Source organism: Hibiscus syriacus, unplaced genomic scaffold (assembly GCF_006381635.1).
Source record: "Hibiscus syriacus cultivar Baekdansim isolate YM2019G1 unplaced genomic scaffold, ASM638163v2 tig00112215_pilon, whole genome shotgun sequence".
Taxonomy (NCBI): domain Eukaryota; kingdom Viridiplantae; phylum Streptophyta; class Magnoliopsida; order Malvales; family Malvaceae; genus Hibiscus; species Hibiscus syriacus.
The window spans coordinates 3210160-3237352 of record NW_024063268.1 but is presented as its reverse complement, the minus strand read 5'-3'; the positions used below and the strand labels follow the sequence as shown (position 1 = coordinate 3237352).

At 33.5% G+C, this 27193-nt stretch overlaps 1 pseudogene; it reads left to right on the top strand.

Moving 5' to 3' along the window:
* The first annotated feature begins 2832 nt into the window (after positions 1 to 2832).
* On the top strand, positions 2833 to 21768 carry LOC120175740 (annotated as a pseudogene).
* The last annotated feature ends 5425 nt before the right edge of the window (positions 21769 to 27193 follow it).

Below are 27193 nucleotides of genomic sequence, written 5' to 3'. Positions count from 1 at the left end.
GTCTTTTCTAATTCGGTTTGATTTAGAATAAACGGATTTTATAGAGAAAACTTGAACCGAGAAATTGCATATCGAAATCAAATTAAAATTCGAATTGAATGAAACAGATTTTACTGACATGTCTAGGAAGCTAACCAAAGAAGAACTACGATGCTCCTTAAAAGAATTGAATGAAACAGACCCCAGATGTATTCCAGTCCTGCAGTCTCGTTGAGAAAATTAATAGGATGAAGCATTCAATTATTCTCATAATAAATAACCCTTCTTTTAGCCTTAAAATGCACATAATGGAAGAAACCAATCTCTAATGTTTAATAATATAGCAGGCAACAGAAGACATCAATTAAGAATGCAGCACAGCGTGCACCTAATCCTCCGAACGATACAAAACGTACCAATGAACTTGGAAGTAAAAGCGTTACGTGTATGGCGGTATCACAATAAGCTTACAAGAGAAATACAAGTAAAACCTTAGTTATTGCATTATGGATCTTTCTTTGGTAAAGAGTGATACGCCATAAGAACCTGCAACTTAACACAAAATGATAAAAGCATCTGGCCGATAACTAACTTGGAAGAGTCTTCCTTCTTTCCATGGCCGTTCTTCATCATTGAAGCTGAAATATTTACTAAAGTCAACAACTAAGAATCAAAGTATTATTCTTCATTCAGTCAAAAATTGAACTGAAAATGCAAAACAGTTTAGCAACCATCTTTTGTCATTCAAAGAGAAATAAAAGTTGCAACCAAAGGAGCTCCATGAGCAAGAAGGCAATAAATTAGGATAGAGAAGAGAATGCACGATGACTTACGAATTATTTCTGCTCTCCTTAATCACGGACTTATTGAGGTGGTACAACAAATTAATTGAAATGAAAATGGAATCTCCCTTGCTTTGATATTAACAGAAAAAAAAAATATATCTTCAATTACTTCTGTTAAACTACAACTGCGTGGAGCAAAAGAAATTATCAATTTTTTTTAATCTGTGTTTATACTTCAATCAAACTGGCCCTTTTTCAAGTCATCATCCTGATTTAAGCTTCATTTAATTACTAATATCATTTGATTCGTGTTAAGTGTATTTATTACTCCATCTATTTTATAATCCTAAATTGGACGACAAGATCGGTCTATGAAGAGGAAAATTTGACAAAATAATATCTGTCAGAAATTATTTTCTCAAGTAATATTTTGTAGATTACATTGGAAAAGATGTTAAAATCACGATGCACCTTCTATTACTTCTTTTGCGTAAAACAATGCCGTGTTGTCTTATATTTTTTTAAAAAGATATATATCATTTGACCTTCTTCCAGTGATACTGTAACTTTTTATACTAATACATTAAAAAGATTAGGTTTAATACAAAAATAAATGATTAAATTATGTCTCGAAAAATATTTTAATACTTATAGAATTTTTCGTTAAGAATATATATCTAATGCTTTAAACGTTTCACTTTTAGGTAATCTGACCTTAACTATTGTTAAAAATATTCGTTAAGTGACACGTATTACGTTTTGATAATTTTGATAATTTATTTAAAAAATAAAAAAATGAAAATATTTTTTACTTTTAAAAAAACCCAAAAACCAAACATCTCGTGCTCCCTCCTCTCTCTCATTCTCCTTCTATCTTTCATAGTCGTCAGTCAGTCAGCTGTGATCGTTATCGTCACCGTCATTAGTACCGACATCGACCCCCCCGATTAAACACTCGTCAGTCTTTCGTCGTAATCTACCACCGTTTGTCGTGGAGATGTTCGTTGGATTTTAAGTCATCCTCGTTGTTTTTCGTCGATTCCGACGTCCATAAGCCACACCGCCACCACCATTCGAATCACCGTGTAATTTCGATTAAAATTCAACCGTTCGACGACAATGATGATGGAAGATGACAATTGGTAATAGAGTTGAAATAAGAAATTTTAGTTTTATAAATTTTTTTATAATTTCAATAAAAATTTGAGTTTTTTATAAATAAATAATTTTTTTAACTAATTTTTTTATTATTAAAATTTAAAACAAATAACGATAAACACTTAAAAATATAACTGAAAAAAATATTATACATTTATTTGTAGTAAAAGATCCATTAGACACAAACATTTTTTTAAACATAATTTAAATATTTATTTTTGTATTAAGAAAAAAAATTACTGTCCTACCTGAGTGATTTTGCAGTTGCCGAAAGCGGACCGTGATTCATCAACGTTCATTTCTAGGATTGTAAATGAAACGAGACAGATCACAAGCTATTCGAGATCGACTCGATAAATACTCGGATCGAATGGATTCAACTCGAGTTCAAACTCGACTCGAGTTCTTAAAGAGCCAAAACGAGCTATTTGATATTAGACTCGAAAAGCTCGTGAGCAGCTCGAAAATAATAATATATTAAGATTTTATTTTTAAAAATAAATTTTTAATAATATTAATATTTATATATTGATTTTTTTAAATACAGTAAGATTTTTATGTATTTAAGGTCAGATTCAAGTTTGAGGTTTTAATAGAGTTAAATTTAAGATTTTTTTTTCATTTCGAGCCTTTTCGAGCTGCTTACGAGCTTCAGTTCAGGATTTCGAGTTCGATTCGAGTTTGAAATTTTTAAGATCATGAGTTTTCAAATCGAATCCAACTTCATTTCAAAATTTTCGAGTCGAGTCGAGCTTAACAATACTGAAATCATTCCCATTAAAATCGTAAGTCTAGTTGCCACCAACTGCATGGCACGTGGTATCAGCTGTGTCATGTTTTTTGTATCTTGAAACGCTACAACAAGACAAGTGCCGTCTGTTGATAACCCAAACTCATCCTCTCTTTCTTCTCTCTGTAAAACAAAAATGGCAGTTACATCATTTAGAAGCGGGCGTTTAGCCTTGTTTCATCACCCTCAGCTGCCCAATAAAGCTTCCACACCAAGATCTTCTGTTTCCTTTAAGAAGCTTAATGGGTGTTTCAATTCCACCTCCAAGGTCAGGGCCTTCCTTTTTTTTGCCCAATACTCTCAATCTTCTCAACAAGATCGTTTCTCTTCTCGCCTCCAAAGTAAGTTCCCATTCTTTCTCCTTTTTTTCTGCTCCTTAACTCAATCACCCATCATTCTCTTACACTCTTTAATCACAGCTCTTCTTCTTTATCTTTCTCTTTGATTTGGATTTCCTTTTGACACTGCCCTGTACCTGCAAAATCTTATAGATTAAATCACTTATTTAAATTAGGTTTTTATTTTATTTTGATAATTTATCGTTAAAAAGGTAACAATAATGTTAAGGTATCTAGAAACGGATACAAGATTTTATCTTACGGTAGAACTTCTAAAATTGTAGGAGATAAATTTTTAATTTTTTTTTAAAAAAATTAGGTTAACAGTTTTGTTTATTTTTCAACCGTAAGTGATTAGAACGAAACAAAAAACACAATTTTAAAGTGTGATTAAAAAAGTAGTTAGATAATCAAAGCGGAACTATGAGAATAATTAGGTGATTAAATACATAGTTTAATCATTCTTTTATTGGCATAATCTTTCTCTTGCTGTTAGATACTGATAGTTTTGTGTTCATGTGGCTATCAGGTAGCCTTGAGAACTTACCAAAACTGCTGGAGGATATTGTACAGACTAGCTCAAGGTATTCAAGCCTTTGTTGGTGTTGGTGGGGAATGGCTTGCTGATGTCTCTAGGGTATTTTTCCTCTTCTTTCTTCTATCTTTTCAAAGATACCCTTGTGCTTTGGTTATTCTTTATCAAGCTATAGAAATTGATTGATTCCCCTAAATTCATGCAGTCCACAAATGAACCTACTGGAATACCATCTCAATTGCAGCTGGGGTTGCTCTCACCGCTTTACCTAAGGAAATTGTTTGAACGTATGGGTGCAACCTATATCAAATTAGGCCAGGTGAGTTGTATTCTTTATTTATGTCTTTTCTATCCAAGGTTCTTACGGATCATAAACTGCCTGGTGGAACTTATATGGTATTGTTGCTCTTTGATACCATGTTAAAGTTACTTGATTTCTTTGATAAGTTGTTGGAGATGCCAGCTTTAATTATGGTGATGTTGCTGGAAGAAAGGAGTTTCCGACTTAACCTTTACTGAATATAATTGATTCTATTGTGGTTTTCATGTCTTTTGGTTAAACTTATTGTGTAAAATGTTATATAACCATTGCTCATCTAAGACTACATTTGTCAGTTCATAGCATCTGCACCAACACTATTCCCACCAGAATATGTTGAGGAGTTCCAAAAATGTTTTGACAGAGCTCCTGAAGTTCCTTTTGAAGATATTCAATCAATATTACGTCAAGAATTAGGGAGACCAATTGATAGCGTTTATGAATATATTAATCCAAAACCAATTGCCTCAGCCTCTGTTGCACAGGTCTTAATCTTTTCTTTAATGCCCCCTTCCTCTTTTTATTTTTGTCCCCAAAATTATTCATATTTTAGGCAATTGTATTTAGCTATTGAATCGAACTGTACATTATCATATCTAGGTACACGGCGCAAGACTTAAAGGCTCCCAAGATGATGTAGTTATAAAGGTATTGAAACCTGGAATTGAGGATATTTTGGTGGCAGACCTGAACTTCATATATCTAGCAGCTCGAATATTGGAATTCCTAAATCCTGAATTCAGTCGTGCTTCACTGGTAAAAATGAGATTGTAAACTTTGAGCTTTCCTTCTTTATTTATTTATATTTTCTGTTCTATAATTAACTTTATGTATTTAAGTTGGAGTGAGGGAGAGAATATTGGAGGTAAAGGTTACCTACTTTTTTTTTTGATAGAAAAAGGTTACCTACTTGCTTGGGCATTATTTCACTTTTTTTTTTGGTCAAACCAGAAAAATCATGGATCAGTTAGCAATGTCTTAACTCAATAGCATGTGCGCGATTAATCTCTGAAACTACACAAACTGGGGATATCTTTATATTTTATTGCATCATATTTCTGTCACTCATTTTTCTTTCAAAGTTCTGACATTTAAAAAACTTCTATTATAAGAATATTTTCCTTTCAGTAGGTTGCCGTTGTTAAAGACATTCGGGAATCAATGCTTGAAGAAGCTGACTTCTATAAGGAGGCTAAAAATATTGAATCCTTCAGGAGATATCTTGAAGCCATGGGATTAACAAGACAGGCAACAGCTCCGAGAGTGTACAACCACTGCAGCACACGGCGAGTTTTGACCATGGAGAGGCTATATGGAGTCCCTCTTACTGATTTAGACACTATAAGTTCACTTGTCTCTAGCCCAGAGAATAGTCTTATAACTGCGCTTAATGTCTGGTAAGACTTGAATGATTGACACACTTCTGAAATTTGACTGTCATAGGAATGCAGTTGAAGCACTAATTGCTGTTGACATGAACAAATGTGCAGGTTTGGTAGTTTACTTGCCTGTGAAACCTTCCATGCTGATGTGCATGCAGGCAATTTATGGTTACTGTTTGATGGTTGCATTGGGTTTCTTGATTTTGGTAAGTTCCTTTTCTCCTTTTATGTCTAGTTAGTTCAACTATAGTATAATATTTTCTATTTTAGGGTAAAGGAACATCATTTACTTATTTGGGATGAAGGATCCTACTTACTATTTATGCTCTTAACAAATGAGCATGCATGATCATATGTGGTTATGTCACACAATAAATTAGACTTTGTTTAATGGGCTGTTACATGTTGGCATACTTTTAAGCATTAACCCAGCCTAAAATGGTTGAATTAACAATGTTGTGTTTAGTCTACATTTAAAGGAGACATCATTAATTGCACTTGTTGATTTTATATGATTCCTATATTTTATTTCTTTTTTTCAAAACCAGTTGTCCATAAAAACAATATTATGTTTTTTCATTAGGTTATTTAAATGTACAGGTATTGTTGGACGAATATCACCGAACACATGGGCTGCTATGGAAGTATTTTTGGCTTCTATAGCAACTGAAGAGTATGAATCAATGGCATCTGGCTTGACTGAAATGGGAGCAACCAATCAGAATGTCGATGCTAAGGCCTTTGCAAGGGACTTGGAAAAGATATTTTCATCTATACAGGCAAGCCAATGAATCCTGAGAAGCTTACCAAGAAAAAGCGAACATAGAACCACGTGTTGCATGCATCACACACACACTCACATAGAAACAATCACAAAACCTCCTATTTAAATGGATAAATTGCTGTTGACCTAACATTACATTGCCTTGGACCAATAAATCTCTATTGTTGAATACCCATGGATGATTTATCCGCTGGAATTTTGCTATTAATGCACCATCAGAGACTTGAGGCATTACTGTTTCCTTAAACTCAGTAACAATAAATTTTATAGGTATTGTTTCTGTTAACTGTAAATTTGAATAAAGTTCTGTAGTGGGAAAGTAAAGAACTCTTATTGTTTAGGAATATTGAGGTTATCTTTATTGAAAGATCTACTGAAAGATGTTTCTCAACTAATTATCTCTTTGTTATTAAATTCCTGTTCAAGCTTCCCTTGTTCAAATCCTAAATTAGTGCTTTTTATTCATGCAGGAACTTGATACAGAGGTAGTTGTTGCCACTGCTCGAGGGACAAATACAAATGCAACTGCTGTCTCTGCAAATATAATCGTTGATGAGCGACAGATGAATGCCCTCTTTCTTGATGTGGTAAGCTGTTTTCGTATATGAATTATGAAGTTCATTATCCCGAATATTAAACCAATAATGAAAGGCTACACTGCATTTATTATGTCAAAACTTAAATTACATCTATATTTAGATCTTCAATTCTCTTTTGTTAGAGACTCCTAGAGTTGCCATGACATTTTCTAAAAATGCATGAAGATTGTCATATAAATTTATTGAGAAAAGCAAGCAACACAAGTACACTGACTGGTTCATATCGCCCCCTCTTGTTCCTGTCTGCTGTGCTACCGGTCTATGAAAATGCTTAACTTGTTGCTACTTTTAGTCCATTTCTCGGTTCTTTTCTAACATTTTAATCAGACGATAACCACTCCAATCCTGACCGCATGTGGAGGCAAATTATTTTTCGCTGAATTATAATAAGAGTGGAAGTAAAGGGGAATTGTTAAAGTCCTTTAACAGTATTATCAACCATAATGGATCTGGTTTATGGTGATATTAATATAAGGTTGTTTCTATCTTTTTTGCTCTTTGCAGGTTCGGGTGAGCGAGTCATATGGACTGCGATTTCCGAGGGAGTTTGCACTTCTAATGAAGCAACTTCTGTATTTTGACCGGTATACACGGTTGCTTGCCCCCAACATGAACATGCTTCAGGACCAAAGGATAACCATTGTGTCTAATAGACGAAGCAACTACAGGGACAACTTAAGATAGATAATTCTATGTGTGTGTATATATATATATATATGGAAGTTTGCTTATTTTTAATTTTCTCATATTCCCCTCTATGCAAAGAAAAAAGAATGGGGCAATTTAATGGTTAATAGTTATATTCAGTGCATATTGCATAGGCTTGTAGAGAAAGCTGAAAAGAAACTTATAATTATCAGTGTTACAGATGTATTGGTTCACTAAGAATGCTGGATATATTACTGAAAATCATTTTAGACAAACGCATCATATTTATATGCATTTTTTTTGTTGTATGTTATTGATATAACGCAAAACATATCATATGGTTGGTCGGGGCTTTGTTAAAAAGCCTTTTGAAGCTTAAATGGAGGAAAAAGCTTAAATAGAGTAAAAAGTGTATCTCGAGGAAACCCAAACGGAACACATTTACAATCGGACGTTGTTAGCTCAAACAATATCAATACACGAGACCCATAATCCGACAGCACAACCATTCAAGCTGCCGTGACCAGGCCAAGACAAACTAAGAAATGGCTCTTGGCCTTGATTAAGGACCAATACAAACTAAAAAAAAAATCCTCGATGGAATGCACTAGTAGCAGGAGAAATTTCTAATCTAAGAATTCAAACAAGTTGCACCGAACAAAGACCGATACAACAAGAAGGAACGCACAGACAGCATTCTAGACTTTGCGAACGACACGATATCACGACTATGGAGGTGAAGTCGGGATTTGATGGCGAAACATGGATTAAGGATTGAAGAGAAGATTTGAGAACAAGAAGTAGGGTTTGATCGTGAAGTAATTGGATCAATGGGGGTGATCTGATTTGGGAATGTAACTATTAAGCTGATATGCTTAAACGACGTCAAGTAGGGTAGTGTGGTTAATTGAGTCTGTAACTTGGTTAAGTGGATCGTTGGGTGAACAAGCCCGGTAAGCTTGGTATCTGCAACAAGTAGTTAAGCGTTAGTTGTTTATAAGGGTGTTTTGTAATACTGATTGTATCATGACAATTTACAAGAAATAAAACTTCAATCTTATCTTACATTTTCTTACTCATGAAAACTCCTCCATCCATAACAATTGATATCTAGTCAGAACCGATATCCACCAACCTGGAAAAATCCAAGAAAATGAAACAAAAGATCGGTGATGGAAATGAATCAGTCACTACTGCAACTCATGACTAAACTTCTGAAAACCAGGAAGAATTTCCTTCTTGGTGGAAAGCAAAAAAGAGTTCCTTGGAAAGAAGACTGTCGATCTTGGAATCAAGAACTGAAGAAACATGGACATGTACAACGAATCTTGGAGTTATAACTGTAAACACCCATTTTCGTTCGGGGTATATAATATATAGTTTTTAGAAAACGGTTTTTGAAAACATATAAAATATGATTTAAAATCAATTTTTGAAAATATATATATTATATAGTTTTGAAAACGTTTTTCTAAAAACATATATATTATATAGTTTTGAATTGTTTTGAATATATATATAAAATATAGTTTTCGAAAACATTTTGAATATATATATAATATAGTTTTTAAAAAATATTTTGAAAAAATATATAATATATAGTTTTGAAAATATTTTTAAAAAATGTATATAATATATAGTTTTGAAAAATATTTATATTATATAGTTTTAAAAATAATTTTTGAAAATATATTATTGTGGTTTTGAAAACAATTTTCAAAAACGTATATAATATAGTTTTAAAAATGTTTTTTATTTTTATTATATTTTATATTAATATTATTTATTTTTATTTATTATTTTATTAATATTTTTTTCTTTTTTTATTATTTGATTTTTGTTTTTGGTCCAGGGTCCATTAAGTCCAAAGTCCAGGTTCGGTCTTTGAAGCCCAACCGAGCCTGCAAGCCTGACCCAGCAAGCAAACCTGGTGGGAGGCCCCAAGCGTGCAAGCCCAGTAGGAATAGTGTCTATTAGGGTTTCATCATCAAGACCAACGCGCAGCCGACTAAGGGTCGTTAGATCTGGCCCTCTGATCTAACGGTACAAATTTCACCAGAGGTCCCAACGGGCATTTCAACGGAAAGTGGAGACCCCGAGATTTCCGGCCAAGTAAATCGGGACTGACCCATCCCAAAATTCTTGGTTAACCACGAACAGTTCACAAACGACCCGAAATAACTGGGAACAATCCCGTTGCTATCGAAAACAGACTCATCGGGGCTATATAAATACCACCGAAGGAATGATCGGTAATCATCAACACAACAAAAATCAACCGGAGCCAAAACGAAAAACAACAGGAACCACAGAGAGCAAACACAACAGTGAACAACAAAAAATCCAAGCATCATCAAATCATAGGAAAAAAACCATTCAAAACCCACAAAAAATACAAAGCAAGAAAGCTTAAAAAAACACACACACACAACCACAAGGAAACAACCAAACCAACGGTCACTGGGAAATGGTGAAGAAACGACAAAAAGGTAAAACCTGAAACCTTTCGGTTTAGATCTACGCCTATTTGGTATGATTTAGGATGATTGAGCTTTGGATTTGTAATCACGGGGTTGAGAGGAAGCGTTTTGGTAAGTTTGGACTTTTGTCGACCACCGGAGGCGGCGACTGACGGCGGAGGTAGTTCATCGGATGGTGGCCGACCATGGGATGGTCGTTTGGTTGAGAGGATTTGGAGAGATGAGGGAGAAGGTTGTTTTGAAGGAAATGAGGGAATGAAAGGAAATGTGGGATTTTGGGTACTTATATACGAAGGACCACATTGTAATTAAGGGATTGTTAAATCCTTTCCGCCGTACCCAAACTTTTGAAGTGTAATTCATTTCGGTCACTGTGTTCAATTTGACATATGAATCTTCAATTTATTCAATTCGGTCCCTATTTATAATTTACATTTTTTGCAATTTAAACCCTCTAACTCTTTATTTTCTTTTGCAGCTCATTTTGTAGTACCAATTTGAACCATCAATTTCAATGTGTTTCAATCGAATCCTTTAAATCTTTAGTTATTCATTTTCCCTTTTTTCTTAGCATTTTTTATTTTTATTTCATTTTTTTAAATCATTATTTGTTTTATATTTTTTTACTTCTTATTATTTTTTATTTTATTACTTTTAAAATTTAACAGTTTTTATTTTTATTTTTATTTTATTTTTCCCTTTGCTTTATTTATTTTTTTTATATTTTTTCCTTTGATTTATTTTTTATCTTTATTTTATTTTATTTTTTTATTTTTTCCTTTAATCTATTTAATATTTTTATTTTTATTTTTTCCTTTGATTTTTTTTTTAATTTTAATTTCTATTTATTTAATATTTATTTATTATTTCTTATCTAACATTTTTTACTTTTTAGGGATACTTTCAACCAATCAAAGGTAAGTAATTTGAATCAGTTTTTTAAATTTTAATTTTAATTTTAAATTTTTGCAATTAAGACAACCGACAAATTAAAACGGTACCGAAAGGGCGGTTCAAGGGTGCTAATCATTCATTGACTGTAACCGACTCCCGAATCTGACATATTTCTAGTAAGACGCATATCAGGTAAGATGGTATCCCATCAACCCATTTTTTTTAAATAAATGATCGGTGGCAGTTCTAACATTTTATTCAAGTCGAAACCCAATTTCGGGCCCACCCAAAAGATGGCTGCGATAACTTGTGGACTCTGTTGGGGACCTGTAAGTGAGTCAGGCCGAAATTAATTTCCGGTTATATTTTTGAGCAAAAATTACAAGCTTAAATTTTAATTTATTTATTTAATTTTTATTGTTTATATTTGATTATTTTTTTAAACAAATAGTTGTACTGACGTTTTTTTCAATGATTTCAGGTTTTTGAAAAAGTTGTCACCTCTGGCTCTATACCTGAGCTCCGAACCTTTTTTAAGTGGGGGTGAAAGCGACGCCTACGTGAGAATTTCTTCTCCGTGCGGGCCTAACAAGTAATCTTCGGGATTCATATACCTTATGTCTTCGTGTGAATTTATTCACCGCATAGACATAAGAGAATGTATCCTCTCGAGTTTAACTTAGTCCACATAAGCTTGTAATGGGCTTAGGACTAAGGGTCTGGCAAGCCCAAGGGGCACCAGTAAGGAGAACTCGGGTACCTTTATTTAGAACCTAAACCGAGAGACTACAGAGAATTAGAGACTACAAGTATTTGCTTAAAGTTAGCATGCATGATATAGATCATGTCCGGGTAGGAATAATAAGCTTGTGGGGTAGATATCATGTGGGGTAGGGCTTTTATTTTCATTATCCTTATCTCACTAATTTTTTCCTTTTATTTTTTTCTTTCATTTTATTTTTATCGTCCACATCATTCAAAAGAGGTGTTGATCCACAAAAACGTGTTCGTTAAACATAAATAATTTGGATTAATGAACAAAGGGGTTGTAATGCAAGAGATGAAAAACGCAGAGGACAATCTGCAAGGCAACTATATGTCACGTTCAATCAAGAAGACGTGGTACCCACAATCGAAGAGTATACCACTATGTTGCATTGTGAAAGGATCAGAAGGGACCGGGATTTACACCTCAAAAGTTAACTTTTCAAAAATGGGTTGGCAAAGGATGCAGAGGCAAGATAAAGGTTATTGACCTAAAGAGTCCCTTCAAAGGCAACAAGAACAAGATGGCAAAACGATAGCTGAAAATGGAGGTCATTGTTGACAAATTCAAGAAACAAGCAAATGAACTTCAGATAGATCCTATCGATGGAGGGCTCCAATGGCGTTTTCGTTAGGGAATAGGCTCAGTAGAGAGTAAAAGCCAGAAATGCAGTCATTCGAGATTTCTTGGAACAAGTACAAAAAGCAGCTCGACACTTGCACGGTTTAGAGAGAGAAGCCAGAGTGGTTCGACAGGGTATTCAACCTGGTGACAGATGAAGGTGGAAAACGAGTCAACCTATCAGAAGCTGCTCGGGGTCTAGAAGACTTAGTCAGAATATACCTTTAAGATGTTTTTGTCTCTTAAGAAATAACACTTTTGTCCTAATAAAGATTATTTATAGTAACATACACGTTTTTGGATAAGTGCCTCAAAACCTCATGTATCATGCATTCTTGCATATTTCACATTATTTTTTTATTTTCTTTTTTTCATTACATTCCCATTAACTAACAAGAGGTGTCTCATAAAAAAGAAACAAACACTGGATACATCGCTCATAGAAAAGGTAATTAAAACAGAAGCTTTGAAAGTAAATTGAAGATTACCTGAAGCGTGTCTGTAAAAAGATCCAAAGCGATGAATGAGATACTAACGTGTGTTGGTAAGTTTGAGAAAATTCATGAGCAACTCATAAAAACCCAACAGGAGATGATCGATCATGCAAGAAGATTTCATGATAAATCAAGAGAACAAATGACAAAGTTAATGGACATGGTAAATGTTGTGATCCATGGAGAGAATGCACTAATGGATCCCATTTTAGATGAGACTATGAATGCTGGTGCTGAAACTGAAATGACAGTGGCCTACGAACCTGTTAAGGAGCCGGATATTTTAGGCCAGCTCTAAAAATAAAATGTGTTTGCAGAAGGTTTCACTGGGCCAACAATGAATGAAGAGCTAATGAGGGATAAATTTTCCCTTGTGAGAGATAAGAAAAGGGGTATAGAAGAGGACCAAATGTTAATCAAGAAAGCTAAGAAGGATCAATCTCTCGTGATTAGAGGTTCTAACCCTTTACAATCATCCAGTCAAGACAATCAAGCTTTATCTATAAATCCATTACCAAGTAGTCTCTCATCATGGGGATTAGATGAGAAGAAAAAGAGAGTGAGTGGTTTTTGATTTCCCTCCCTTCCACTTTTTGCTTGAAAAATTACGTTAAAAAATATTCACAGCCAGATTGGTTATATCGGGATATGTCCAGACACAGTGGCCCCCGAATGAGAAGTAGACCTATAATGTGATTCCTTGGATAAACTATATTGGAACCTCAGATTATTCAGTTAAGGTTCCTAGCAACCTTGAGGATCCTCTAGAGCAAGCAATTTAGGGGTGCAAGGTAGAAGAGAAAGGGATTAAAGTCCAAAACTCAGAAGTCGTTGATTCAACAGAGAATTCATGTGAAGAACATAATGTGCAAAAGGATGGAAAATGAAATCTTGGCAGAAGAACTTCCATGAATGTAATCCAACACTGGCCTGTGGGTTTAAGAATGGATGGGGCAGATGCAGCTTTGAAGACACCTCAAATTGCTTCAACAAAAAATTTCTGTGAATAACATAAGACACAAAAGGATGGAAAAATAAATCCAAGTAGAAGAGCTTCCATGAATGTAATCCGAGATTGGCCCGTGGGGTTTAAGAATGGATGGGGAAGTTGCAGCCTTGAAGACACCTCAAACACCTATATCAGATTTTCCTGAAGGTAAGTGGGGTTTTGGGAAGCTTAGAAGGCCTGACGAATATTATGTCAATCACAACTCCAATATGCATTTGAGATCCAACCAAAACTATGACCACCAAGGAAAATTGTCTTGGATCTAAATTTGGGCCCAATTTCCAACCAAGAAAGAAAAAGCTGATAAATCACAAGGAAGTGGGATTTTACTAAGAAGCTACTCAGGAGGAAGCAAAAATTTATGAGTCTGAGGGTACATCAAAAGGAGCACTGGAAAGTGAAACAATTGAGAAGTGGGGAGCAAGTGCAGATGAAGGCCCTAATCCAATTAGACACTCAGCATTCTAGAAATAATGGGGCGTTATCCCATTTTGCAGCATCCTGTTTGAAATTGTTTTTAACTTTCTTATATTTCTTTTGATAACTTTTTTTGTACTTTCTTATATTTCTTTTTATAAGGATATTTAAATGAATTTCTGCTGAGAATTGAATCAAATTCACAACTTGAAATTCTTTGAATATCACTTGAGTTAAGAAACTTAGTAAATGATCGGAGTTATAGATCTTTGACAAAGTGACATGATTAAAATTGGTAAAATAATGACCCTTGATTTTACCCCAGAAGATACACTCGAACACCATATCCTTCTCTTACAATAACCGATATAGCCTCCTCTTCTCATAAGGTAATGAACAAGAGGCTTGGTATTAGGTATGCATAGGAGCAGATAATATGGGGAATCTTTTTCGTATGACATTACTATGCTTTTGTTGAGGATGTTCAATGATGATCATGATCTTTATAGATGAAATAGTCGAGTAGGTGAATATATGTTAGGTCAGTTGCTTGAAAATTGAACTCTAAAGATGATATTTTTGACTTTCAACGACACCTAGACTATAACAAGTTCTTCTTGACAAGCTTAAGAAATTGAATCCGTATACCTAAATTATAATATTATATGTATACAATAAAGTTTGAGCTGTCCCTCTAGAGCAATTGGTTAAACGCCCGACTTTATAGATAAGATTCAGCTAGCCTAATAAATGTTGTTATAATATCTATACAATAAAGCTTGAGCTGTCCCTCTAAAGAAATTGGTTAAAAGCCCCGACTTTATGGATAATATTCAGCTAGCCTGATAAAGGTGATTATAATATTGAGCCGTCCCTCTAGAGCAATTGGTTAAAAGCCCCAGCTTTATGGATAACATTCAACTAGCCAGACAATGACAAATTAAATCAAATTTATCTAAATAAGGAGTTTTGGTAAAGATGAACCAAGGGAGTTAAGGAACACCTGTTATAGTCACACGAGCACTCATGAATTTCATCTTCAGATCGATATTTTGGTATTGCCTTTGTTACAAGAGTCTGCGAAGCTTGAACAAATGAAAGATTTCAGAGAACTGAAATAGAAGGTCTAGTAATTGATTATGCTAGTTGCGTCATTTTGTTCGCATTCGATTAAAATGCCAATCCAAGAAAAAGGGGTATGTTGCCATATGAAAAAGGACCGAGAAAGAAATGACCTTTTGATGGTTGAAACCATAGAAAATAGGAAGCCAACCTAAAGCCAACTCATCAATTTGGATATTTGTCAAATAGCTACAACTCTGAAAGCATTAAAGAGCTATTGATTCTTTTAATTTTTTTGAATTCATGTTTATGATTTGATTCGATTGTGAGCTTGAATTAAGGAGAAATGTTTTACAAAATTCTTATACTTTTATATTTTTTCCCCTCCTAAAATAAAAGAAAAGAGAAAAACATTTTCAAATAGGACAATCTCAAATGTGAAAGGTCCTTGAAGCTGTCAATGCTCATTTTGCCTCTATTGAAGAAAGAATAAACAATACCAAATTTCGAGCATTTCACATTCTTGAAGGCAATCAGTCTGAGTGATCAGATAGAACTTCTAACACTCCCTTATGACATTGTTAGCAACCCGAGAAGAAAATGGGGCATGATCGATTCCAAGGACCAGATCGGTAGACAAAGAACGAGACTCCATCCAGGAGATAAAACAAAACTACTTCATGTTGCATGCATCTTAGACATACTTAAGAGCATCACATTTATCATCTTTCACATACATAATTTTTGCAGGTTTTAGAGTCAAGTTTTGACTTCAAGAAGAAAGATACTCAATTTAAAAGCACCTTCAAAGATCGATGGTGGATGCTTAACTTAGCAACGAGAAGCTATACCTCAACCAACTTGACATATTGAAAGATCGACATATCTCAGAATCAACTTCAGTCGAGTTTGAGAGCACTGATCCAATTCAGTTTAACTCAACAACGAGTAGGTATTTTCCAGTTAAGATTTTCAAGCTAGATTTCAACTCCAAGATGGATGATATCCAACTGACAGACTACCTCACTTGTCTTCCTTAAAAAGAGGAGTAACTCGAAGAACATCCCACATGGCTTTCCCGTGAAGGGGAGTCATCCAAAGATCATCTCACTTGGTTCAGACCCGTGAAGGGGAACCACCTGAAGAATATTCCACTTGGCTTTCCCGTGAAGAGGAGTCATTTAAAGAATTATGATCGGCTTAGACCATGAAGGGGAGTCACTCTTTACTTAAAGAAACTGCTCGCAACATATCAAATTTACAGCATAGCTCAAGGCGAGAAGGGTTATCTGTCAACAAACCTTTGAGTTCGATTCTATTCAGCTCAAGGGCATATCAAATTTACGGCATAGCTCAAGGCGAGAAGGATTATCTGTGAACCAAAACATTCAAGTTTGATTACATTCAGCTCAAGGACATATCAAATTTACAGCTTAACTCAAGGCGAGAAAGGTTATCTATCAATATGTTGAAAACATTTTGATGCTTCGATATAACAAATTGAGTGTTATTGAATTTTAAGATTTTATAATCATTTTTAAAGTATATTAGATTATATTATTCGAATATAACAAATATTACTCCATGTTTTTCAAAGGTCAATTTCAATCCTTACTAAAGTGTAAAATTGTGTTTTAAACTTAAAATATTTTTGAAATAATTTTTACAAAGTATTTCGAACCATAATCGGAATAAAAATCATTTTTACAAAGGGATGTACCGATACACTCTGGTATGTACCAATACACCCTCTACATTGAATGTATTTTGTGTACCGATGCACAACCAATGCATCGATACACTCCTGGCTCCGAGAAACATTGAATGTAATTAGTGTACCGATACACCTGAGATGTGCCGATACACTAGGTCAACTAACGGTCAAAATATTTGAATTTTACACACAGTGTACCGATACACCCTTAAGAGTGTACCAATACACCTACTCTCCCAACATATTTTTTAAATGATAATTTAACCATAACGACTCTATTGACTTCACCAATTATCCTCAACATTCAGAATCAATTGAAGGTGTATTTAAACAAGCTCAGGAGCCTTTGATCAATAAAAATAAACAAGAATTGAGAGAGAATCAAAGAAAAAGCCTTGAACTTATCATTTGAGTATTTTCAAGCCTATTTTCATTCAATATTCATTTTTGTTTTCAAGAACACTATTTTTGCTCAATTGTATTATTCTTGAGTGTTATTTATTTGTTCTATAATTGTACAAACATCTTGCCTTGAGAGGATTTTTTGTAAGTTTGCGAAATTTGTATTTTCTCTTTGGGAGAGAGTGTTATCAAGAATTTGGGGTATAATTCTTGAGGGAGTTGTAAGGTTACTCTTTCTCCCCAAAAGAAAGAACAAATTAGTGAATTTTTTGGGAAATCCTTAATGTGGATAGTTACGGTAGTGGACGTAGACTTTGGTTGAGAAAGTCGAACCACTTTAAATCACTGTGCAAATATTTTCTATTTTCTACAAAAGCTTCTACTAAAATTTTTATTTTCAATTCACCCCCTCTTGGCTATTTCATCGATCGATTAACTCAACAATTGGTATCAGAGCTACACTCATTTGAAGGTTTAGCCACCTCTTGAGTCGATTCGGGAAGAGTTATATTGATATTCAAGTCATCAATGACCTCCACTTTAAACTTCGACTTCGGTCTTGATTCAATGCCCGTCAATAAGCCTCATTTCTTCAATGGAGCTAATTATGCTTATTGGAAGAATATAATGAGGTACTTCATTCAAGCAAGTGACATGGGAGCATGAAATATCGTGGAAGACGGATACACCATACCTTCAACTCATTCAAGATTGTGGAGTAAAGAAGAGACAAGAATGTTCCAGCTCAACTCAAAGGCTATCCATATTATATTTTGTGCTCTTGGACCAGATGAATATGGAAGAGTTTCATCTTGTACAACCGCCAAGGAGATATGGGATAAACTACAAGTCACTCATGAAGGCACAAATGAGGTAAAAGAATCTAAAATTAGTCTTCTAACTCATAGCTATGAAAATTTCAGGATGAAACCGGATGAAGACATCAAAGCTATGACGAATATATTTTCTGTGATTGTCAATGGTCTCAAATCATATGGAGAGATCATTCCAAACGAGAAGCTTGTGAGGAAGTTAATTTATTCTCTTCTAAAAGCTTGGCAATCGAAGACGACGACGATTATCGAAGCTTAAAACCTAAAGTCTCTAACTCTCGATGAACTCATCAGTTCTCTCATCATGCATGAAATGATGATTCAAGATGAGGTAGACCTCGAGAAGAATGACGAGACAAAGAAATAGACGGAGAAGAAGAAAAACGTTGGAATTGCTCTCAAATCTACAAAAGATGAGAGTGATTCTGATGAAGATGACGATGACGAGGAAATGATATTATTTTCCAAATGATTCAGAAAACTAATGAAGCCCAACAGAGGAAGAAAATTCAAAAGAAATGAAGGCTTCAAAACTGAATCAAAGGAGAATGACCCTATCATTTTCTACGAATGTAAAAAGCCGGGGCATGTCAAATATAATTCCCCACAATTGAAAAAGAATGGTCAAACCAAGAAGAAGCACAAGGAACACGTGACTACATGGAGTGATGATGAATAATCCGATGAAGAGGAACAAGAAGTAACAAACTTGTGCTTGATGGCTTTCTGGGAGGATTCTCAGGTAACCCCAAACTCATCTGATTTTAAAGATTATTCTTTTGATGAGTTAGTAGAGGAATATACTGTGTTGGCTTTGAATTATGAGAAATTAGTTTCAAAATACAAGAAATATATTTAAAATTGGAAAACGAAAATAATCTTATATCCAAGACCAACAATGATCTTAAAAGTAAAATTAATGAATTGCAAATCAAACTAAATGAGTTTGAAAAGAAAAATTTTGGTTTGCATAATTTACTTTCAAAGGTCAACAATGATCATCAAAAAGAAATTGATGATCTTAAAGCTTCTTTCGATAGAGTTGGACCAAAATGTTTTGAAAATGGAAAAAGATCAAAATCCAACTTTGTTTGAAAGAGTTTTAAAAACTACAATCATAAAGGTCCCTAAAGAACTTAAAATGGAAAAATCATTAGAAATATATGGGTTCCTAAAAAACTCATTACTACTAAAGATAAGGATATCCTACACAAATGGATACCCAATGGGATTAGGATTTTAGAAACTAATGAATATGAACCCAAAAGAATTTGGGTACCAAAAATAAAAAATTAATCTATGTTTGTAGGAAAAGGAACATTGCTACAAGACGCAAAATACAAGTTCAAATTCATGGTTCCTTGATAGTGGATGCTCAAGACACATGACCAGAGACAAGAGCCTGTTTATAGAGCTTAACGAAAAAATGGAGGAGTGGTAACCTTTAGTGACAATTCAAAAGGTTACATTGAAGGTATAGGTACTATAGGTAATACCTCTTCCATACAAATAAAAAAAGTATTATATGTGAATGAGTTAAAGCATAATCTATTGAGTATTAGTTAATTATGCGATAAAGGATACGATGTCTTATTTGAAACAAATGGTTGTAAAATTGTTGACATTGCATCTAATCGGATTATGCTTGTTGGTCATAGAAGAGGAAACATATACATGGTGCATTTCGATTCTATTAATGTGACTAACATGTTCATAGTTGCTAAGGATAAACATGATAGATGGTTATGGCATAGGAGACTAGGACATACAAGCATGAGTGTTTTACAAAGACTAATCAAGGAGATTTAGTAAGAGGATTGCCAAAGGTAAAATTTGATAATGATAAGATCTGTGATGCATGTGCTAAAGGAAAACATAAATGAGTTTCTTTTAAATCCATTAATGATGTATCAACTAGTATAGTATTACAATTGATCCATATTGATATTTTTGGGCCAATTAGGACTGTTAGCTTGTGTGGAAAACAATATTGCTTTGTATTGGTAGATGACTACTCTAGATATACTTGCGTTCTATTCTTAAGTACTAAAGATGAAGCATTAGAAAAGTTCATCACATTTTCAAAAGTACTCCAAAACAAAAAAGGTTATCCATAACTAGTGTTAGGAGTGATCATGGTACTGAATTTGAAAATATTGGATTTACTGATTTTTGTAATTCTAATGGTATTAGCCATAATTTTTCAGTACCTAGAACCCCTCAACAAAATGGAGTTGTTGAGAGGAAAAATCGAACTTTAGAAGAAATGGTTAGAACCATGCTTTGTGAAAACAATTTGCCAAAATATTTTTGGGCGGAAGCCACAAATACCGCTTGTTATGTTATAAACCGAGTAATGATTAGGCTAATTTTAAAGAAAACTCTATATAAACTTTTCAAAAATAAAAATCCTAACATTAGTTATTTTCATCCTTTTGGATGTAAATGTTTTGTTTTAAACAACGATAAAGAAAATCTTGGCAAATTTGATGCTAAAAGTGATGAAGGAATTTTTCTGGGTATTCCTTAAATTCTAAAGCTTATCGAGTATTTAATAAAAGAACTTTAGTGGTAGAAGAGTCTATACATGTTTTCGATGATAATCCCCTTCCGAGGAAGGATTCTTGTATGAATGATGATGTAGGCATTATAAACGCACATGGCGTTAGACATGATGTTGGAGAACCATAATCAAATGAATAAGTAAAAGATGAGGAAACTCACGATGTTCTCAAGAATCCAACCATTGAAGAAAGGAAAGTCTCTTAACCAAGAGAATACAACTATGTCAAGGATGGTGAAATTATAGGTGATCCATCCAAAGGGGTAATAGCTCGATCTTCTCTCAGAAATATATGTAATTATGTTGCATTTATTTCATGCATAGAGCCTAAGAATATCAAAGAAGCATTAGATGATAAAAATTGGATTATGGCTATGCAAGAATAATTAAATCAATTTGAGAGAAGTAAAGTATGGACATTAGTTGAAAGGCCTAGTAATAAATCTACTGTAGGTACTAGATGGGTATTTAGGAATAAGGTTGATGAAAGTGGTAATTATTGGGACCGTCGGTGTACCCCATGGCACAGCGGAAACAAAACTCGACGGTATCACCAAAGATCCAAGTACAAAAAACTGAAATCGGGAGAAAGGGATACGAATACTTACAGCGGGTTCCTTGAAAAATAGCAAGGACAATAGTGAATACTGGTGGTATAGATCAGTTCGAATCGTAAGCCTCCATAAATCGTAAGCCAAAACAGTTTTGAAAGAAAAACATCTGAAGGTTTTGTGTGTGTGTTCTAAAACGGCTGCTAGACCTAACACAACCTTTTATAGCCAAGTTACCTTAATCGTATTAGGGTTTTATTATTTCAAATTAATTAAATCTATATTTAATTAATTGGAATTTAATAATCTTTTTATATCCAAGTTACCCTAATCATATTAGGGATTTTATTATTTCAAATTAATTAAATCTATATTTAATTACTTGAAATTAAATATTCAGGATTATTAAAACATATATTTAATTAACTCTAGATATATATTTTAGTAACATATAACAAATTGTACATCTTTGCTCGTTTCAATCCTAGGGTGTGACCTTGTAGGTTCTTGTAACGTTAGCAATAATTATTAAAACAATTATAATATTACATACAATGTGTGACATCTAGCAATATATCATTGTCACCTAAGTTACAAGAAAATATGATTCCACATATCATCTTGGTGATTAACTCTTTTATGTATTACATCTTTATGTCCTTTATATCTAGAATAGGCATAAGTCTTGGAATAGTCACACTTGTATAGCCCATCTATTGTTTCTTGATATCTAGAATAGACTGTAATTAACGAATAGTTTATGATACCTCATATCAACTTATTCGAGCATGGCCATGCGTTTCTAGTCTTACTCAATCAAGTGGTCTGTGATATATTTCCTATTATGTAGGAAGGACAAATCCTATCTTAATCATACACACCCACTACATATATTGAGATATATTCAATAACAGTCTTTATAGAGCAACCAGTTACGGAGCTTGTTTAGCTGCATCAAAACATACAACAATATATGTTGGGATAGTATTGATCTCAAATCTAAGGATCATACATATAGTCATCACCATGAGTAATGTTATGACTGTCACATAATAATCCAAGACATGCTCATGGTCGGTCAATCCAATACATTGTTCTCTAACAATATAATCATGTATCTATTCTGACATCTCTATGTCAATGACAACTCATTGTTATCAATCAATAACATGTTAGTCTTAAGCGTATTATTATTGTCCATGTCGGGATCTTTTAATAATAATAATAATGTCATTATATGAACTTTATTATCTTCCAGTTTATGTTAAACACATATATATAAATGAAAATAATAGCGGAAATGCCTTTATTGAATAAAATCAGTAAATAAAAGTATATTACAATCATCATATGATTGGTCTTTGGGCATACTCTAACAATAATATAGTGAGGAACAAGGCTAGACTTGTTGCTCAAGGCTATACTCAAGAAGAGAGCATAGACTATGATGAAACATACGCTCCCGTAGCTAGGATGGAAGCAATAAGAACGTTATTAGCATTTACATGTTTCAATGAATTTAAATTATATCAAATGAATGTTAAAAGTGCATTTTTAAATGTATTTATAAAAGAAGAAGTGTATGTGGAACAACTTCTTGGTTTTGAAGACTCAAAATTTCCAAATCATGTTTTTAAATTGACAAAAGCTTTATATGGTTTAAAATAAGCTCCTTGGTAAGAAATATTGTCAAACGTTTTAATTGAAAAAGTTTTTCAAAGGGAATGTTGACACTACATTGTTTTTGAAGCGAAAAGGTAAAGATTTATTAGTAGTTCAAATTTATGTTGATGATATAATATTTGGTTCTACTAAGGATGCTTTTTGCCAAGAATTTTATAAGCTAATGCATAGTGAATTCGAGTTGAGCATGATGGGGGAGCTCTCATTTTTCTTGGGACTCCAAATCAAGTAAAGAAAAGATGGCATATTCATCAATCAAGTAAACTACGTCAAGGATATGCTCAAAAAGTTTAGATTGAAAGATGGAAAACCCCAAGCCACTCCAATGAGCTCATCTACAAAGCTTGACAAAGATGAATGAGGTAAATGTATAGATACTAAACTTTATAGGTCTATGGTTGGCTGTTTGCTTTATCTAACCTCAAATAGGCCGGACATTATATTTAGTGTTTGCTTATGTGCTAGATTTCAATCATGCCCTAAAGAATCACATCTAAAAGCCATTAAGGGAATCTTTAGATACCTTAAGGACACTCCTAGTTTAGGACTTTGGTATCCTAGAGACTCTAGCTTTAGCTTGTATGCCTTCTCTGATGTGGATTATGGAGGATACAAAATAGATAGGAAAAGCATCTCCGGTACTTGTCAATTCCTAGGAAATATGTTGATTTCATGGGTTTCAAAGAAACAAAATTGTGTTGCATTATCTACCACTGAAGTGAAATACATTTCAGTGGGTAGTTGTTGCGCACAAGTTTTATGAATAAAACAATAACTTTTAGATTATAGAATTGAAGTAGGTACCATACCTATCAAGTGTGACAATACTAGTGCTATTTTTCTCACTAAAAATCACATCCAACACTCTAGAACTAAGCACATTGAAATTAGACATCATTACATTAGAGATCATGTCACAAAAGGAGATATAGTTCTAGAATATATTGATACTTTGCATCAAATAGCGGATATTTTTACAAAACCTTTAGATAACGATAGATTTTAGACATTTAGGAGAGAATTAGGTTTAACAAACCTACCTTGACTTAGTGTTTAAAATAATTTTAGTACTTTTAATTAGTTTTTGAAAAATGCTTATAAAAATAATACTTTTGATTGCATTCTTTGCTAATAGTTAGGGGGAGTTTGTGATCTTTGGTGAAAATTAATATTATGTTTAAATAAAATTTAAGGATAGATTTGATTGATTGAACATTTTTAATTTTCGATGTATGAGTTGCCAATACCATTAGAGCTAATTAATTTAGCATTTAAGTGTTTAAATACAGATTTTGACATTTGTGTGCACAGTGTATCGATACCTATGTATCGATACATCCTATATATGTATCGATATACTATGATAGTGTACCGATGCATTCTTTGAATGTGTATTGATACACTCAAGAGTGTACTATACACTCATCGGGTTTTGGGTATTAAATCCCTAAAATTTCATTATTCTCTCAAAACCTAAAACTAAACACTCTCCCACCGTATTGCTCCTCTCAACCCCTACTCTCCATTCTTGCTACAATCAACAAAATATAGTCGGAATTAATTCGTTCTTCAACTCCTAATCCTACTACAATCATTAAAATCATGCAAACATCAATACATTCTCACTCAATCCGAATTTTCAAGGTAAATTTTTCTAAAACTCTATTTTATTGATTTTTGAACTTAGGACTAGTTTTAATTAGTTCTAGGTAGAATTATATATTGGGCATTTGTTAGATTGTAGTATAGAACTATAATCTACAACTAATTTCATCAAAAACACACAATTTTTAATAATTTTTGGAATTTTTGAAATAAAAAAATGTTTTTGATTTTAAAAGTTTTGTTTTTGATTGAATTACGTTATTCTTATGAAAACTATACATATTATGATTTTTCAAATATTGTTTTTAAAATAGTTTTCAAAATTTTGCCCATTAGGATATTGGTTAGAGAACCTTGAATATTGCGGACTCATATTGAGTTTTGGGAATTGATAGTATTGCATACATGTTTTTAAAATTGCAGGTATCCCTTAATCCATTTCGATATTTAACCATGTCTCATTCAAAATGCCTTAGGTCATCCTCTAGTCTGTCATCAAACCAACCTCAAAACCGACCTCCTATTCCACCTTCCAATCCAAATCCAAACCCGAACAAACCGAAAATGACCATTATAAATTCCTGTTTTAACCAACCTGGTCGTAGAGAAAATCTCTACCATAGGTATGTTAATTTATTCTAGTCATATAAAATCCGAGAAGAGCGTATTCCCTCTATCCAAGCAATGGTTGATATAAAATTTGAATATCTTTCTACCCTCCGCTCTTGGAAATTTTATAAACTGTTTCAGCTCCAACCTATCGTTTATCACCAACTTCTCCACATTTTCTATTCTAATGCGGTTTGTGTCCAAAACGAGTCTCGTACTGAAACCATAGGTATTCGATCTTATCTCTTAGGCCAATTTGTTTATATTGACTCTGACACAATTGCTAATATTTTTTTTAGATAACGTAGGTTTAGATAATGAAAAACAAATTGTGGCTACACCTTATAAAGCTAAGGTTTGTGCAAGTACCTTGCGGACTCATCACGAGCGTTTTCTTCACTTGATCATCTCTTGGTGGTTTAGACCATCCGGAGATAGGTACTCTACCCTTAGAGTATTATATTTTTGGTGGATACATTGTATCCAACATTAAAAGAAAATAAATTTGCCACAAATCTTTTTTGGTGAGCTAGTTGAAATTGTGAACAACGTCCCGTCCAAATATGTTGAAACCTTAGTTTACGGTTGTCTTCTTAACAAGTTGTTTATCAAATCCAACCTTAGGGTCTGTCTTGATGTAGGCATCCCACTAAAGAACCAAATAAATTTCACGACCTTGAAAAAGTCAGGATGGTCCAGGGAAAAGGATCACTGAGTTTGATCGCCCGAGAAAACACCGGGAGCAAGCTCTTCACGAGCTCCTCCGACACCGGCTATGGATGATGATCCAGAGCTTGAAGAACTCATGCGAGATATTGATGATCACGTGCCCGAGGATGAGCCGGTTCAGCAAGAGAGTCAGATGTCTCCATACTTTTGATCATTTATGGAGAATCTTGACTTGAGGTTTGTATCCATAGAGTCACATTTAACTGCTAACAACGAAGCGATGAATCATCGATTTGATGCTATGGACGAAAGGGTCGACACACTTACACGTGATGTGGCTAATATATGGGCACATTTATCACCTCCTGATCCACCGATGTATGATTAGATCTTGTCTTGCTTTGTTTTCTTAGGATGATTTAGAACTTATTTTGGACGATTAAAACATTTTGGATGTTTTTGGATTGATATGTTTTGGATGTTATGGATGTTTGAACTTGAATATATATATATATTTGGTTTTGATTGTTTGAATTTGGTTTGATTAGTTTGAATTTAATGTTTATTACTTTTGAACTTAAATTGAATTTTTCATGTCAAGTATATGCATCATTTAGAAATATTATGGCCAATTCACATTACACTTTATTTTTGAATATTGATTTTGGAACTAATGACTAATCTTTCTCTTGATTGTGATATTAGCAGCTTAAGCTATATCTATTTATATCAATTGGCTATTTTATTATAAATCTTGTTTAAAAACATTTTATAGTCTTTTTGATTTAACAAAAAGGGGGAGTAATTTTCAAAATTGATTTCAAAGAAAATCTTAAAATTACTAAAATGTTTTGTTATATCAAAAAGGGGGAGATTGTTGAAAACATTTTGATGTTTCGATATAACAAATTGATTGTTATTGAATTTTAAGATTTTATAATCATTTTTAAAGTATATTAGATTAAATTATTCGAATATCAAAAATATTACTCCAAGTTTTCAAAGGTCAATTTCAATCCTTACTAAAGTGTAAAATTGTGTTTTAAACTTAAAATATTTTTGAAACAATTTGTATAAAGTATTTCGAACCATAATCGGGCCAAAAATCATTTTTACAAAGTGATGTACCGATATACTCTGGTATGTACCGATATACCCTTTACATCGAATGTATTTTGGGTACCGATGTACAACCAATGCATCGATACACTCCTGGCTCCGAGAAACATTGATGTAATTAGTGTACCGATACACCTGGGATGTACCGATACACTAGGTTAACTAACGGTCGAAATATTTGAATTTTACACACAGTGTACCGATACACCCTTGAGAGTGTACCGATACACCCTTGAGAGTGTACCGATACACCCTTGAGAGTGTACCGATACACCCTTGAGAGTGTACCCATAACGACTCTATTGACTTCACCAATGATCCCCAACGTTAAAAATCAATTGAAGGTGTATTTAAACAAGCTCAGGAGCCATTAATCAGTAATAAG